The 17,536-nt window shown below is 42.4% G+C and overlaps 1 protein-coding gene across 1 annotated transcript in view; it reads left to right on the forward strand.

Annotated features, from left to right (window-relative positions):
- HS3ST4 (heparan sulfate-glucosamine 3-sulfotransferase 4) overlaps positions 1-17,536 on the forward strand; it is a 493,682-nt gene that overhangs the window by 348,508 nt on the left and 127,638 nt on the right. The gene's annotated exons all lie outside the window — the stretch shown is intronic.

A 17,536-nucleotide genomic window follows, 5' to 3' on the forward strand; every position in this document is an offset into this window, starting at 1 on the left:
TTCATCTGTCCTGAATTCCGTGTGTTTCCAGTTCCTATCTGTACCCGTGTACATCCTCTGGTCCAGCCGAATTTGTAAGGTAGAATTGGGATCATGATAGTAGGGGGAGGAAGCATTTAAGAACTAGAGGAAAATTTTCTTCTATTTATTGCTTTTAATTACTGAAATATTAGTTCCACGAGGGCGACAAACTTTCTCTTTTGATCACTGTTATATCCCCAGAAACCAATATGGAATTGATATTATTCATGAATGAAAACTGAGCTTAATAGTCACACCTTATTTAATGGCCGGGTTTTCTCACCCCCATTTTACAGATGGTGAACCTGGAGGTCAGTGTGGGGGATGAGTTGATTTTGGTTTAATTTGCCTCCAATGGTAGAGCCAGAAACAGCCAGAGGTATGCCTCAGGCCTAATTTCTGTTCATCCCCAGTCCCATGGTATCTCCCGCAGCCACACTGCCGGAAACAAGTTGCTTTGGTGGAGGCTCTGGTTGACTCCACACTTCTGTTTATGCTCAGAGTATCCATAAACATGTTGTTTTAGTCCTGACACCGATGCTTATGAATAAAATTTAGTCCTCATTCAAAAGCACATTAGCTGAAGCCATTTGGGATCCCGTCATGGCATTAATTTTTATGGAGAAGAATACACTCGCAAGGAGCTCATTTTGCATCTTGAAACAGAACAAGCTTCTCTAAGGAGTGGCGGGCGGCGCTCGACTCTAAAAATAAGACATTCTAGAGCATGGCTGAAACTTTACTTAGGGGACTCAGGATGCAATTTTCAGAGGGTGGTTTATTTTGCTACCACGTTACATCTCTGGCTTGGCAATTACATTTCATTAACAGGGAAACATAAGCCATAAATCATTGATCAGAAACAGGTTGTTAATCGGTCTGGCTAAAGCATCTGCCGGCTGGCAGGGCACAGACTGCAAAGTGATGGATGCTTGAGCTCAGAACTTGCCTAGGTAGGACATTAAAGCAATAGTGCTAATAATTTTAACAAATATTTATTGAAGTCTTCCTGTGTGTCTGAAAGCACCTTATCTTCAAGGCAACCCGAAAAAGGTCCCCTATTAACAACAACAACATCCTGCCATCATGTCAGTTGTGAGTCAGAGTGAACTCATCGAAACTCCCACTTGAGTTTTGAATGGCTGTGACTTTTTTGGAACACCAGGCCTTTCTTCTGAGGCACTTCTGGGTGGAGTTATACCTCAATCTAGCAATTGAATGCTTAACAGTTTGTGCTACTTAGAGATTCCATTCCCACATTACAGATGAGGAAAATTAATTCTAAAATGATTTTATAGCCCATGCAATTTAAAAGTGGTTTTGTCAGAATCCCAAGCGAAGTGTTGGAACTATAAATCTATGATCCTAAAAGACATACCCATTCTCCCTTCAGAAGCTTTATGTTCAGGGAGGAGGAGAAGGACAACATGTGAACTCTGGCCACCGCCTCTCTTTTGGCGGGGTCCTTCTAGAACCTTGAGGAGGTTGTGCAGGTTAGAGCCTGCAAGATTGGATTTTACTCCGTACCTCCAAACAGCTGAAACTGACCAGCATGTCCAAGTTGTGGGCTAATTCATCTGACTTCACCTCCATGCTTGTCATCTGTGAGCAGAGTGGTGACAGCTGGGCCCGCTCGCATCCTATTAACCTTGTCTGTTGGAATGACACCTAGCTGTGCTGAAGCCTTGGTTCATGTAATTAGGAATGTAAACAACTCTGGCTTCCTCAATCAGGGCTGGCTAGGTGCCCACCACTCACTCCCCCCTCCTCAGTGGAACTTCTTGGAAATACCCTTTCCAGAAGAGAGCAGGAAAGATCTTGGGTGCCAGTTGTTGCCTGGGTTTGACAGCTACTTGATGGTCACTTCTGGAAGGGTGGATGCATGGTGGCTACATATTGGGCTACTACCAGAAAGGTCAGCAGTTCGAAACCACCAGCTGCTCCATGGGTGAAGATGAGGCTTTCTACTCCTGTACAGTGGCTACAGTCTTAGAAACCCACAGGCGCAGTTCTACTGCCCTGCAGGATCACAGCGGGTTGGAACTGACTGTGGAGTTTGAGTTATGAGGGACTTTCGTTCATTACTTGCCATGAGCCAAGGACTTTCACTTGTGTGGTAGTTACATAATCTAGTGTCCGTTTGGGACTTGAGAGGATTAAGAGTGAAGGTGTGGAGTCTAGTCTGTCAAGCGGATCATAGCCAATGAGGCCTCTGAGTGGGCATGGCCTTCTCCTGAGGATTCTGGGAATTCTGGAATCTTCCTCCTTGGAGGTGGGAAACATCTCTCTCTCTCTCAGCTCACTTCCTGGGAGACCTTGCAGCTGACAAGACACATGGAACTATGCTAGTGCCCTGAGCTGGAGGAGCCACATGGACCTACCCTGATGCAAACAGACCTCTGAAGCCAGAAAAGCCACACAGTGACTCCTGACAGCTTTGAGATGCTTACAACGCCACTGGATCCAAAGACTTTCTACCCACTGGTCTGTGATTGTCCTGCATTTGGCATCATTGGATGAGTTTCATGAGTCTGAAGAGGACTTTATATATTAGTATCGGACGTATGGGCTAATATCAAACTTATGAGCTTGGATGCTTTCTTAATGTACAATTACCCTTTATATAAAAGTCTCTCTTAGACAAACATGAGTGTCTATGCATTTGTTTCTCTAGTCTTCCCAGATTAACACAACTTGCATGACATCATTTAAATTCATGGTGACTGCCCCCCATGAGTTGTCGATTCCCATATTATGAATAATAACATTGACGTTGGGGGAGATTGATAGAGGGTCTCAGGTGACACAGCTATTTTACCTCCTGGTCAGCTTTTGGACTTCAGTATTTTGGGCTAAGTCTGGTTCACCATCTAGTAGCATACTAATCCATATCCACCAGGACCAAGGTGGAGATTAAATTATATTGTATATGTATTCCGATAAAAATAATCTCTTAATATTTGCCATGTGCAGGTCCTATGCTAAATGATTTAGCAGGACATGTGTTTCAAATGGTTAAGCATTAGACAAACTAACCCAAACATTGGCAGTTTGAGTCCACTCGCAGGTCCCTAAGAAGAAATGTCAGACCATGAACTCTGTTAATAGCACAGGGGAAGTGCGATGGAGCACACTTCAACTCTGATGCACAGGAGGTTGCCATGGGTTGGAATTGATTCAGGGACAAAGGGTTTGGGTTTTGCCTTATAATTATTGAGATAATACCATTGTGCAGGTAGTATAATTATCTCCATTATACACATTAAAAAAACAGTAAATCAGGCAGATTAAATACAATGCCAAAATATAGGTAGAGAGTGGCTAAATTGGATTAAAATCAAAATATTCCTCACGTAGGGGCCTTAGCCATTATATTATACATAGTAAAAACCCAATAAAAATGTCCACCTTCTGCCCCAGACACAAGCAGAGCCATTTTTTCATTCACTTAAGCAAAGGCATCCACCATGAACTCAGAGTCTTTATAAAGCTCCTGACTCTTATCTGTCACCATGGGTTATTCAGTGTTTCTCAACCTGTGGGTTGTGACCCCACTGGGAGTCAAATAACCCTTTCACAGGGGTCGCCCAATTCATAACAGTAGCAAAATGACAGTTATGAAGTGGTGTGGTAGATATATAGTTGTCGATTGGAGGATTAAGAGTGTAGGGGTGGAGTCTAACTTGTCATTCAGATCATAGCCAATGAGGCCGCTGTGTGGGCGTGACCTTCAGGGAATCTGGTACTTTCTCCTTGGAGGCGGGAGACACTTCTCTCAGTACTCTCACTCTCTGGGAGACATTGCAGCTCACAAGACACATGGAACGACCCTATTGCCCTGAGCCAGCCAAGCCGAATGGATGCAACCAGACCTCTGAAGCCAGAGAAGCCACAGAGAGACCCTTGCCAGCGCTGAGATGTTTACAACGCCACTGGACCCAAAGACTTTCCACCCACTGGCATGTGATCGTTCTGCATTTGGCTTCATTACATGTGTTTAGTGAATCTGAAGAGGACTTTATAGATTGGTATCAGACATATGGGCTAATATCGGACTTATGGACTTGGACTGGACTGGGTTGGGATGTTTTCTTAATGTATAGTTCCCTTTATATAAAACTCTCTTTTATGCAAATACGAGTTTCTATGAGTTTGTTTCTCTAGTATAACAGAACCTGAACTAACACAAGTAGCAACAAAAATAATTTTATAGCTGGGGGTGGTCACCACAACTTGAGGAACTGTATTAAAGTATTGCGACATTCGGAAGGTTGAGAACCACTGGGTTATGTTATATTCCTCCTTGTAACTTTTGTTATCCTCCACCCCCTGCCGTATTATCATCTAAATAAACAGGACATAAACACAAGAACAGAGTCTTGACTTCGTGTCTGTTGGAGAACACGTAGCGAGCCCAGAGCATGGTGAGCCTTATTACAATCTTAGTGTACCCTTGGAGTCCTGGTATCATCAAAAGTATTGATCCAAACTAATTTAAACTCACTGAACCAATCCAGTCAATGCGGGCTTCAGATATGTTGATGAGCAGCGTACAAAGTCCATTTTAACCAAGACTTTGAACCAGTTCTTCCTGGTTCAGTCATGGCCAAACAAACTGAACAGGAGTGGAATGGAAATGGTAAAATGTGGGTGTACCGAAATGAGAACGAGGATGGGAAAAATTAGAGGTCAATGCCCCACCAGAAATTGAATCTCCATTGACAACATGCAGTATTTGTTGCACAGCATCCAGATTTCTTGATCTGTAGAGTCTGAAACAACAGTGCCCTGTTGAAAGATGGCACCTGACTGTGTCACTCTGAATGTGGGGTGCTCCCCACAGTCCCAGCAACAACCCACTTCTGCAAGATCAGGATTCTGAAAGGGTTCGTCATGACTCTTCTGAGTCTCCCATTCCAGGGCACTGTCTTGTCATTTTTCTCGTTACAATTATTGTTCTGGCATACACCTACATTGGGCAAGTCCAGATCTATTTTAATTTTGCTGTGTCAGTCACAAGTTAACCAGTTTAAACCATTTTGAAGCTCTGATTTTAATTAAGTGGGGATAGTTCTTGCTTCAAATAATGCAAAAGTAGCAACTTAACAAAAATATTAGGAGTTTCATTATCTACAATGCTGACCACTTTTGATTTGTTTATTTCCATGTTGACAGCCACTGAGAAAAAATGCTTCTTGTGATGACTGAGCAAGAGTTAAACTACTTTCAGGCTGCAACAGGTCAACATTAACCCCTGGATGTTTATGGACTCATGGAAACAAAATGGAGGCACAGTGGCTGCAACAACGGGCTCAAACATGGCAGTTGTGAGGATGGTGCAGAAGGGGGCAGTGCTTCGTTCTGTTGGACATAGGGTGGGTATGAGTGAGAACCAAGTTGATTTAAAGAATGAGGATTTAAAGAACTTTATGAACGACAAAGGATTAAGTCAATGTTTAGCAAGAAGGATTCCATAGGAAGCACATTTGGAAGGATGGGTAGGACTGGCTGTTAAGCACCTGACTGCGTGCCACCTCTGCAGTTCCATCCACGTTCCTTATTTGGGCTCCTGGCAATCCCATGAGATTGCCTCTAATTATGGCCATTATACAGATAAGAAATGGAAGGGCTGAGATAGCTATTCAGGCTTGAATTTTTTTTGGGGGGGGGGTCAAGTGTTCCACTATCTGCACTATGCCGAATTCTGGGAATTTGATGGTGACTAATAGGAAAACATTAAAAAAATATTCATGGAAAAATTCCATTGTCTTTTAATTCAATTTTTGCCATGAAACTTTTAAGACCCTTTGTATGACACATTCCCTTTCTTCATAAAGTTTCTAATCTGATGGGTGAGCCAAATGTTGATGATTGTAATTGGATAAGCACAGGGGCCAGGGAGAATGGAGGTGCTTTGAGAACTTGATTCTCACCTTAGGGCGAACAGTCAAGGAGGGCTTCCTGGAGGAGGTATTGTCTAAGATGAGACCTGGATGATGACCAATGCTCAGCTACATAAGCGGGGGTGGAGATGACGTGGGGTGGAAGAGCATTCAAGATGGAGTATGTATGAAGACATAGGGGTAAAAGAAAGCCACTAACTTCCAAATGATCACTCTTCTAGTATGTGGCAAGCCTAATATTTGATAATGAAGTGACATTTATCTGCCTCTGTTTATTGATACTCAGCATGAAAGTAAACCCGTGATCTTCTGTGGGACATAAACAAATCACTTCATCTTCAGGGAAAGCATCCACGTAGTTTAACATGTTTGCACCTTCAGCCAGGGCCACAGTGTTCTGTCAGGGCCACACCCTGGCCCCAGAGACACAGGGAGACTGGTATTCCATAAAGCTTCAGCAAACTAGAGTTTCAGCCTTAGATGTGCCTTTAATTACTGTATGACCTCTGATAGGTCATATAAACCATCAGGTATTCCAGTTCCACATTTTCAAAATGCAAATTTCAATACCAAGTGTGTAATGTTATTGACAAGATTAAAGGAGACCCTGAACTGAAAGAATATCAAATGCCTGAATCATAGTAAGCACTCAATAAATATCAACTATCTCTCCTGGTGGCATAGTAGTTACAAGTTGGGATGTTAACTGCAAGGTCAGCAGTTACTTTCCAGGAAAAAAAATGAGACTTTCTACGCCTTGGCGACTCACAGGGGCAGTTCTACCCTCCCCTATAAAGTTGCTGTGCATTGACATTGGCTTGATGGCAGTGAGTTTGTATTTTTGGTTTTGGGTCCTTCATAGACCAGATTGTTACCTGGCTTTAGAATCCCTCCATTCCTCTTAGTACATGATATTATTTAACCTTATTTTTTTTTAATTAAGAGATCATTTTATATGGGGCTCTTGCAGCTCTTATCACAATCCATTCATCAATTGTACCAAGCATATTTGTATTACTTAACTCTTTTATTCTTACAGTTTATTCTTCCACCTATTATTACGTTATTACATTTAAATTTTTAATCTTATTCTGTTTAGTCTCATTTGGTGTTTTTAATCCTTTTATTTTATTTTTAAATAATTAAATCATTTTATCGGGGGCTGTACAACTCTTATTACAATACACACATATGACACATATCTGTGTACATATATTTATAGGTTTAGCATTAAGGAAATGGACAGTGGGCCCCTACTTCAGTACTCCATCAACAGCAGTGAAGAATCAAACTGTTACATCGGGTCAATCTGCTACACAAGGCCACTTTATTGTGTCCAAGAGCAAAGATGTCACTTTGAGGACTAAGTTGCACCTCATCACAGGGCTATTATTTTCAGTTGCCTTACATGCGTGTGAGGGTTGGACATTGAATAAGGAAGGCCAAAGAACAAACAATGCATTAGAAATATGGGGCTAGTGAAGACAATAAAAAATACCATGGACTTCCAAAAGAACAAATGAATCTATCTTGAAGGAAGTACAGCCGGAATGTGTGTTCGAAGTGAGGATGGTATATAGAGTCCAGAAATCATGGTTGTTAGCTGCTCTCGAATCTTGCCAATTCATGTGCAATATGTTTGGACCATATCAAGTCATTGGGTTCTCATCGATCCACATGGATTTGTTTTCATTTTCTTTAACTTAAACTGGAACTTGCACATGAGCAATTGGTGGTCAGTTCATCAGTTAGCTTTGGCCTTGTTCTCACTGAGGAAAATGAGTTTCTTCATTGCCTCTTTCCACAGATGCAGTTGATGTGATACAGCGAAGTCTTTGTGAGTAGTCACTGTGTATGGCGTTGAAATTAAGACATTCACAGTGACTAAATCAATGGCATTAGAAAATTATATCATAAAATCTCTGATGCATTTCTGTCACCACAGCTGTATTTCTCAGTTGATGACTCTTCTCTGTTTCCAACTTTAATAATATTTTAATTATCAATGAGTACTCTTTGCATGTTTAATCTAGGTGAGACTGCTGAAATTTGTCAAAATTTTTACTTCTTAATCTTTGATATTAGAGGTTAGAACATAAATGTGAGTAAGAGTCAAATTATCTGGTCTTCCTTGTAGGGATATGAATATAATTTCATCACTAATAACTTTGTACTGCAGGATAAATCTTGTGTGTTTTTGTTTGTTTGTTTTGTTGATGTATGTGACACCATTTATGTTTAATATATCATTCCAAACACAGTATACCAGATGTTTACCCAACTCAAAATGGCTATTTCAACCTTTTCAGCATGCTCCATTTCAGTTATTTATTTTGATAAAACCCAAATCAACTCACTGCCATCAAGTCTGTGCAACCTCATAGCAACCCTACAGGACAGAGTAGAACTAACTGCCTGTGTGAGTTTCTGAGATTACAACTGTTTATGGGAGTAGACCACCTTGTGTTTCTCCCTTGGATCAGTGGGGTTCCAAACTGCTGACCTTGTAGTTAGCAGCTGAATGGGCAACCAGATAATTTTAGGTTATTTATGTTTATTGAGACTGGTGTTATGCTACTATTATTTGTATCATCTTGTTTTTATTCCCCAACATCTTGTTGATAATTTTGTAAAAGTTTCAGGAAAATCATTTTTCCCTTCAAAATTGATATATTTTAATTATATGCCATTGATTGCAATCCCTACAAATTTCTTGATGACTTCCTACCATTTCATTTTAATGGTGACTTAGGCTGGCTTGACTAGAGAAACATATCCAGTGACATTCATATCTCTATCAGAATGAGTTTTATATTAAGAAGTGGTTATATATCAAGAAAGCATCACAGCTCACTCCAACTCAAGTCCATAAGTTCAATGCTACTCTATAAGTTCTTCTTCCGACTTAGGCAGACAGATATAATGATGCAGAATGCAGGAAGATCACAGGCCAGGCTGGTGGGTACAAAATCTTGTGGATCCAAGGTTGGTGGAAATATGGCAGGGCACCAGCAGCTGTCAAGGTGGCCACCAGAGTCACAGCAAGCAAGAAGGTGGTGAAGTGGCAGCGAGGGAAGAAGGTTCCCAGGGTCCTTTTTAGGAGATAGACAGACAGCTATAAGATGCCCCAATAAAATGATAATAAAAAAGAAGCCAAGGAAGCACCATCAGCCTTTTACCCGATTGACAGGTTGGATTCCACTGCTATTCTTTCATACATTTTTGAGTTGACATAAAATCCTCTGACTATCCCAAATGGCTTGCCATTTTCTTAATTGCGTAATTTATACATTCCACTTTTTGATTATTAGTGGATTTTTAAAGCCGTATCATCTAATTTTGAGTGGTGCCACATTTGAAAATAGAGGTCCTGAAAACTTTCCTCCATTCATGCGACGAAGTCCACTCTACTTTGTGAAAGTAGCTCCTAACCACTTGTAATTTTGAGTGCCTCATAACCTTAGGGGCTCATCTTCCTGCACTGCATCAGTCCATGGTCCACAGGGTTTGAAAAGGCTACTATTTTTCAGAAGTGGGTCATCAGATCCTCCTTTCTAGTCTTTCTTAGTCTGAATCTCTGCTGAAACCCATCCACCCTGGGTGAGCCACCGGCACTACCATAGCTTTTAAGATCACAGCAAGACAAGCAACTGTATCACAGTGAATGGATGGAGGAGTTCTTTATTTTAGAAATGATAATACACTTCACAAGCATAGAATGCAGGGAGAAAAGCAGGTAGGTTAGAGCTTAGGAGCATCAGGATGGTGAATGAGATGTTTGGTGCCGTTCTATGAGATTTCTGTTTTCAGATATATAGTAGGAAATTAGAATTATATCGTTGTTATTGTTCAAAAGCAAACTCGTGCCAATAAGTCCAGCTCTACTCATAGAGACCATATAGGAGAGAGTAGATCTGTTTCTTTAGGGGAGTAGAAAGTCTCATCTTTATCCTGAGAAGCAATGGATGGGTTCACAGTGCCAACCTGGCAGTCAGCAGCCCTATTTGTCACTCACTGCCACCAGAGCTCCTTCCTTGTTATTGTTTGGTGTCATCGCATCAACTCAGACTCACAACAGCCCTGGGTGCACTGGGACAAATCTGGTCCAGCACCACCTGCCCCTTGGGGGCTATGCTTACGACCATTGTTGCAACTGCTGCATCCATCCAGAGCCTCAGAAAGGTAAGGGATCTTCAAGGAAAGTTTGTGGGAAAGTGTAGCACAGGAGCACGTAGTTAAATGCCATGGGAGTTTCTAGAAGCAGACACTCCATAAGATAGTCCTGCCCAAAGTTTCTAGGCGGCACAGCGGCAATAGGGCCCTCTACATGGTAGCACCCTGAACTAATATCAGGAGGTATTCAAGTCAATAAAAATAGTCCTCAATGAGGCTCAGTTTCTACCTGGATAACTCAAATAAATGATCTGGGTACAATGTCGCTGTCATGTAGGAGAATGTGCAGCGTGCCCCGTACCCCCGCACTTTGTGCAGAATGCATTCAAATGCCCACTTGATGTCATTGCACGATTATATGTTTCCAGATTCCTTAGTCAGTTGTTTACTCTCGACATGGTAAAGCATTTCTAACTTTGTCTCTATAAACATTGATTGGTGCCCATGGTTAATGTTTGACATTAACCAGTTTTTGCTATCATGTCTGTAGGCTTTGGACTTGTTTTTTAAATATAATATCTTCTCATTGGATATCCTTTCTTTCCAGCGTAGAATTTCCTCCTGTATGCTGAAAATAAAATCTTAAAGTAAAAAGAATTCCCATCTGAATGTGTGTGTTTAGGCCTCAATGCAAAGAATGTGTTAGACTGAATGCAAAACTCACTTTCTAGATCGGTCCTTATGCTAGCTTCGACCCACTCTAGTAGGAGGTGCTTAGGCTGGTTTGGGAAATCAATGGGAAATGGAAAAACGAAATTTCTACATAATATAGCCCATCTTAAAAACGAAGGTGACTTGACTTTACTCAATAATATAATGAGTTTTATTTTGAGTGATACTGGATTTAATGGCTAAATCAATATGTGTATTTAGCGTTGGGCTTTCTTTCCACACTCAGTGACAGGAGATTAGCAGCCTGGGAGTGTGTTAATTGGTTTGTGTTTAGCATTTACTCTAATCAGCAGTAGCAGTGGTGCCTGCCTGGGGCCACTTCAGGCCTAGTAATGGGGTTTATCTACACCAGGCTTTGTTTGCATTATTGACTGGAGCGAATTGCTCCTGTTTCTTATGCACTTGAACATTAAGCTGGATTTGCAAGTGAAGCTCAAGACCTTCCGAATTAGTAAGGATTAGCTTGGGTCTGAAACAAGGAAAACTGAACCAAGAGCTAGAACATAGTGTAGGCTAACTGAGGTGATATGGGAGTGGTAGAACTTGGCTGGATGAAGAAACCTTTACATCAGAAATCAGATGTGAGGAGCCACAGGTTAAACCAGAAATTCTCAGCCTGGATACAGTTGCCCGTTAGGCTGGATACTTTCTCTCTTGTCCAAACGTGTCCTGGGTCCTGTCAGATGTCTAAAAGCATCCTTGTCCCCTACCTACCAGAGGGCAGTAGGGCCCTGCTGTTCTCAGTTGTGGCAACTGTTATCTTTCCACACATGGCCATTTATCTGTTGGCAAAGAGGGCTGAAGTGAGTAACACCTGCATGGGAACTAATGGATTAAATAAATCCTAACGAAAATCTTTTTGGCATGTCAGAGATGTGTGTATGTGTGTGTAGGGGGTGGGGGTGTTAGCCATTTAATTGAATGCTAGCATTTTAACAACATGGAGATTTCCTAAAAACACCAGGATCTAGGGGTTTTCCTGAAATATGGGGAAATCTTGAATGCCTGGATTCTTCTTGGCACACAGCCATCACCAAAAGAGCCTCTTTTGGAAAAGCACCCATCCTCTCCCGGTCCCAGCTCTCTCTGCCACCCTCATCTGTGTTTCTCTGAACTCTGCCCTTCATTTCCCTGCACAAGGTCCTGCAGATAGCTGCAGGTGACACTACTTACCTGCTAAAAACAGGACGGCAGCAAACACTTGCCGATGGAAACCAAAGACTGCAGCCTACACTCTGGATTGTGACGCAATGAAAAGAAAGCCACACCCTCACAACCTCATGGATAGACATTTAGAACCGAGGGCAGGGTGAAGTCGTCAGGTACTGCCTTCTGCTTGGGTCCACACCCAATGCTTATGGAAGCAGCTGGCAAGACATCAAGTGGCATAGTGCATTGGGCAAATCTATTGCACCAAACCTCTTAGAAGACCAAGGGAGTCACTGTGATGACTGAGGTGTGCCTGACCCAAGCCATGGTATTTTCAATTGTCTCCAGTATCTGCGAAAGCTTGACAATGAATAAGGAAGAGGGCAGAAGAATCAATGCCTTTGAATGATAGTGTTGGCAAAGAATACTGAAAAGACTGTGGATGGCCAGAAAAATAAACAACTGTGTCTCAGAAGAAATACAGCCAGTGTGCTTGTGATGGGCTGACCTTTCTAGAGAAACTAACCAGTGGCACTCATCTAGGTGTAAGAAAGAGCTTTACATCAGGAAAGAAATTTTTATCAAGGAAGTGGCCCAGCCCAGTCTAACTGAAGTCAATGGGTCAGATGCTAGCTGGATCCCCCTGCAGACTCCCACAGCTGCCAGGTAGTGAAACAGGGAAGCAGGAAGGCACAACAGGAAGCTGGAAGCAGGGAGATCACAGACCCTGTGGATCCAGGTCAGCATGAGCATGGCAGGTCCCACGGGTCCCGGGGTCAGCATGGGCTGCAGCCCCAGAGCCAGATGCAGAGTCCAGGCAAGCCAGAAGGCGACAAAGGAGCAAGAGAGGGAGAAGTCCTCCACAGCCTCTCCAATAAAACGGTCACCCTCACAATACTCCTGAGAAACAAGGGGGGCAAGAGTGTGTCTTGTGTACTTTGGACGTGTCATCAGGAGAGACCATTGTCTTTGCAAAAGGCCATTGGTAAAGTACAAGAAGAAGACCCTCAATGATGTGAACTGACAAGAGCTGTAACCATGGGCGCCAACATAACAATTGTGCTGTCGGCACAAGACACAGGACCAGGCACCACTTCGTGCTGTTAGGAGCCCAAACTGGTTAACAGCAGCGAGCCACACAACAACCACGATTGTATAAACATTCTGAATGATGTCAAAAAGTCCTTTCACCCTCGATAAATAGTGTGGCCTCGTTCCGTTCTTTGTGACTCTCCCCAGGATCCTGTTCACCTCCTCGCTCACAAGATGCACAGCTCCGCGGTCCAGGCCCTTTCCTCTCTTTCTCATTTGCAGTTTCCAGCAATGCAGGCAGTTATCCTTATTCATCAGCTGGCGCTGTCCTTCAGGAGCCTCACACTTGGTTTGCATGAACTATGAGTGGAAGTGGGGGTTGATGAGGCAACAGCATAAGAAGCTACCTCACTACACTGCTTGTCTCATTCAGCCAAGGACAGAAATGTCTGAGGCACAGGGCTGTCAGACACAGGCTTAGTGTTATCAGAAAAAGGGACAGAAATTTAGTACCAGCAGCCAAAGATTCAGCCCCCAACTGGCAGATGTTCATCCCTTAACTTCTACTGACCTTCAAGAGCCTCGGTGATTTCAGATTGACCACCTCACAGAGAAGGACACGTGGACCGGGGGCCACTGATTCGGCCCTGGCGGTGCTCTGACTAAGCAGGGGGGTTCCGTGTAAGTGCTAGTGAGGCTACACGGACCTGCATTTGGTTCCTTGAGTGCACGCGGGTCTTGTCATCTGTCCCTGTACATACTGTTTGCTTCCCGTAGCTCAGGTATTCTCTCTTCCCACAAACCTAGTGAGTTTTGCTCTTCCTTGAGCTCTGCTCAGTTGTGATTCATCATGAAAGTCCTCCCTGGCTGTGTGATACTCTTGGGTTATTTCCCGGCATTCTGCTCCTCTTCTTCAGGCATGTGTTGCTGTCACAAATTTAATGTGGTTCAGTTCCCAACAGGCCACGGCCTCTCTGAGATCAAGGGCAATCCGTGTTGTCCCTCATCAGTCTATTCTTAGCACCTGGAATACATGAGGGAGTTCCATTGCCTTGTAATTCCATTGCCCCACAAACTTGTTCAAAACTCCATTGTACCTGGTGCTCAGAAATTATTCAGGAATGCATATAGGTCTTTTGTGTCAGTCTCATGTCTTATGTCTCACGTCTGTGACAGTGAGAGTCTACAAACACCACAGCCAAATCTCACACAGGAAAAAAGCATTCTCACTTGCGCTGCATGTCCATAGCAGTAGACTGGAATTTCTGCCTCACACATACCCCTCACATATGTCGGAAAATGCAGTCTCTGCTATGTGGAATGAGACATTAGTCAAGGGTTCCAAGGGAAGGAGCTAGGAAATGTATCAGCGCTTAAGGCCTTCAATCCGATGTGACATACACAATTCACTTTCACGCATGTTTCAATGGCTAGAGCCAGCCACATCTTCTAGCCTCACATCGGTGGAGCTGGGAAGTTCAATTACCTTCTATTGCAGGAGAACCAGAAATTTGACTAGTAATGCATCCAAATGCCCCAACCGTTAGATGTCCATGAAGGGCAACCACCAAACTTGCAGAGAATCAGTTCTGCAAAGCCAGCCTTGCCGCATAGTTTGTGCTAGCAAGATGAGCTACATCTATCTGTGTTCTCAGAAAGTGCAGATTACCACTCAGTCATCATCCACCCATCCATTGATGTAGCTCCCAATGACAGAGCCTGAATTCTGGGCCTACTTTATACTAAGTAAAAGGCATACAGAGGTAAGTAGAACTTAGGTGATGAACATTTGCCAGTTGAGTCTCAAAGTCGAAAATCAAGGTGTCGCAGGGCTTTGGCCCCTCCCGCAACAGTGGAGGAGAATCCTTCCTTGCCTGTTCTATCTTCGGGTGCTGGCTGGCCTTCACTGGGATTCTCGATTTGTGGCTGCACCATTCCAATGTTCTCCCTCAGCTTCTCCTCTATGTGTCTCAGGGCCTTCTCTTCTGTCTCTAAATTCCCGTGCGTGAATGTTCTTATTAAGATGTATGTGATTGCGTTTGAGGCCCACCTGGGTATTCTTGGATCCGTTCTCTTTTTTCAAGATCCTTAATTTAATCAGATCCCTTTTCATATTAAATATCCACTATTTTGCCTTTTAAGGTAACATTCTCAGGTTCTGGGGATTTTGATGTCAGCATGACTTCTGGAGTGTCCTCATTCACCTCATTCATTCACCTCATTCATTCGCCTCATTCACTACAAGTTCCTGGTGACTAGAGCTAGGGATTCCACACTCAAGTTCCTCTAGAGTCCCCTAGCGACAGAACCCCAAACCAAACCCACTGGCATCAAGTCAGTTCTGAGCCATAGTGGCCCTATGAGGGGATAGTCTGTTATAATAAACAATGAAACCAGACAATAGGGTATGATAGGGATTATGACAAATTGGAGACTCTGGTATTACTTTCAATTACAATAAATTAAAACATGTGTAGTTTCAATAAAATATAATTTCAACGACTTTACTCTTATTTTGACTGTGTACTACCAAGTACAACCACTGGTCAGCAACACGTGTGTGATTGTGTGTGTAAGGAAACGTTGCTGGCATAGAAACCCCGTGGAAATTATATTACAAGGGGAAGGCAAATCCATGTTTTGCTAATCTCTTAAAAATACTACAAGGGAACTGAGGTTGAAATTTAAGTTATAGGAATGAGAATATAAAGCCATGAAATTCTAGACTTCTCTTCCCATGAATTACTCAGGCCAAGATGAATGACAATCAGGCTAGGGCCAAACAGCCCTTCCAATTTCTAGAAGAGATGGAGAGGGCTATAAAGTTGGAGAGCAGAATGAATTCTATACCTGAACAATCAATTAATTACTCTTTAATGATTGTGGAGGAGATATGTACAAATTCCAAATCGATTTTAAGAATTAATCAACCAGGCATGCTTCCATAGATAAGCCAGCAGGGTACGGTTGCGGACAATCCGATTTTACTGTGAATAAGAAGGCAGAGCTGCTTGTTCAACCTGCTCTCTTGTGGCATATTGGAACAGGGCTCAGCATCTTCCTGTCGGAATGAAGACTAGGGAAAGAGAAGTTATATGTAACAGTACCAACATGATAGGGAAGCTTTTTGTTTCTTAGCCAACCAACCGCATCGTCTAAGAGGAAAGATGAAGGGGGAAAGGATCAATATTTGGGCAGCTGAGGCTATCTGGCTAGCAAATGCTCTTCTAAGCAAAATGGAAGATTTCCAAGTAATTTGTAATTCCCCTACTGTAGTTTTTGTTTCTCAGTGTCACTCATACTTTTTCCATTATTTATGAAAATGTTCAGAAACACTAGCAATAAGTTTTATATATCACAACTTTTGCTGACATATCCCTGTTTGGGAGACAAACTGAAGATGCATGAGACAGTAAAATGAAGTTTCAAGGTTTGAAATTGTGCATTGTAATTTTGTTCTTGTCTCTACCCCACCCTTGAGTATGTAGAGACGCCGGGTCACATTCTTTATATTCTCAGTACCTATTCAGTTGGACTGATTGGCAGGTATTTTATGAATGCTGATGGATTAAGTACATTTGTTAAATAAGGAATTCATATTAAAAGTTCAAATGTGTTTTGAGAGTTCAGATAAAGGAGATTAACCATGAGCTAGAGACATTGTTTAAAAATGCAGTATCATGGAGTGGTTAAGGGCAAGTTGTTTGAGAGCTAGACTGCTCAGTTACTATTACTAAACCGTGAATGTGAAAATTTACTTAATACCCTCTTACTCAATTACCTCATCTATGCAAATGAGGATCATAACATTCCTACATCAATAGATTGTGGACACTATTCAAATATGTTAATCAAACCATGATGTTAATCAAACCAAGCAAGCACATGCTAGAGTTCAACATGATTTATTCAATATTTATTATTGTTTAGTAACTCACATTCCTCTTCATGGTGATGTGTTAAAGGAACATTCTGTGTACATTTATGCAGTTGTTAAAATCTGCACCTAAGCATTTTTACATTTCATCAGTAAGCTCATCAATTTCACGGAGTCATTTCATTTAATCCTCAGGGATCATGTTCTCCTTCTCTTAAAATACACCAGACTCCCAAACTCAACCCCCTCTCAGGACATTTGCACAACATTCCGTAAGAGAAGGTTCTCTAACCACCCCGTGTTAATTCGAGTAGACTAGAGAAACAAATTCATAGACACTCGTATGTGTGTAATAGAGAACTTTATATCAAAGAGTAATTGTATATTAAGAAAACATCCCAGCCCAGTCCAGATCAAGTCCATAAGTCTGATATTAGCCCATAACAGTCTATAAATTCCTCTTCAGACTTATGCAGCAAATGCAATGATGCTAAATGCAGGAAGATCACAGGCTAGTGGATGGAAAGTCTTGTGGATCCAGTGGTGGGGGAAGCATCTCAGTCTTGGTTTGGGCCTGGCTCCTCTAGCTTCAGGGCTCTGGCTCTATCAGTGTAGCTCCATGTGGCTTATCAACTGGAATGTCTCACAGGGAGAGAGTATATTTGTCCTCCAATGAGCTGTTTATCTCCATTGAGCCTCCAAATGTGGT

This window comes from Tenrec ecaudatus, chromosome 12, assembly GCF_050624435.1.
Source record: "Tenrec ecaudatus isolate mTenEca1 chromosome 12, mTenEca1.hap1, whole genome shotgun sequence".
Lineage (NCBI taxonomy): Eukaryota > Metazoa > Chordata > Mammalia > Afrosoricida > Tenrecidae > Tenrec > Tenrec ecaudatus.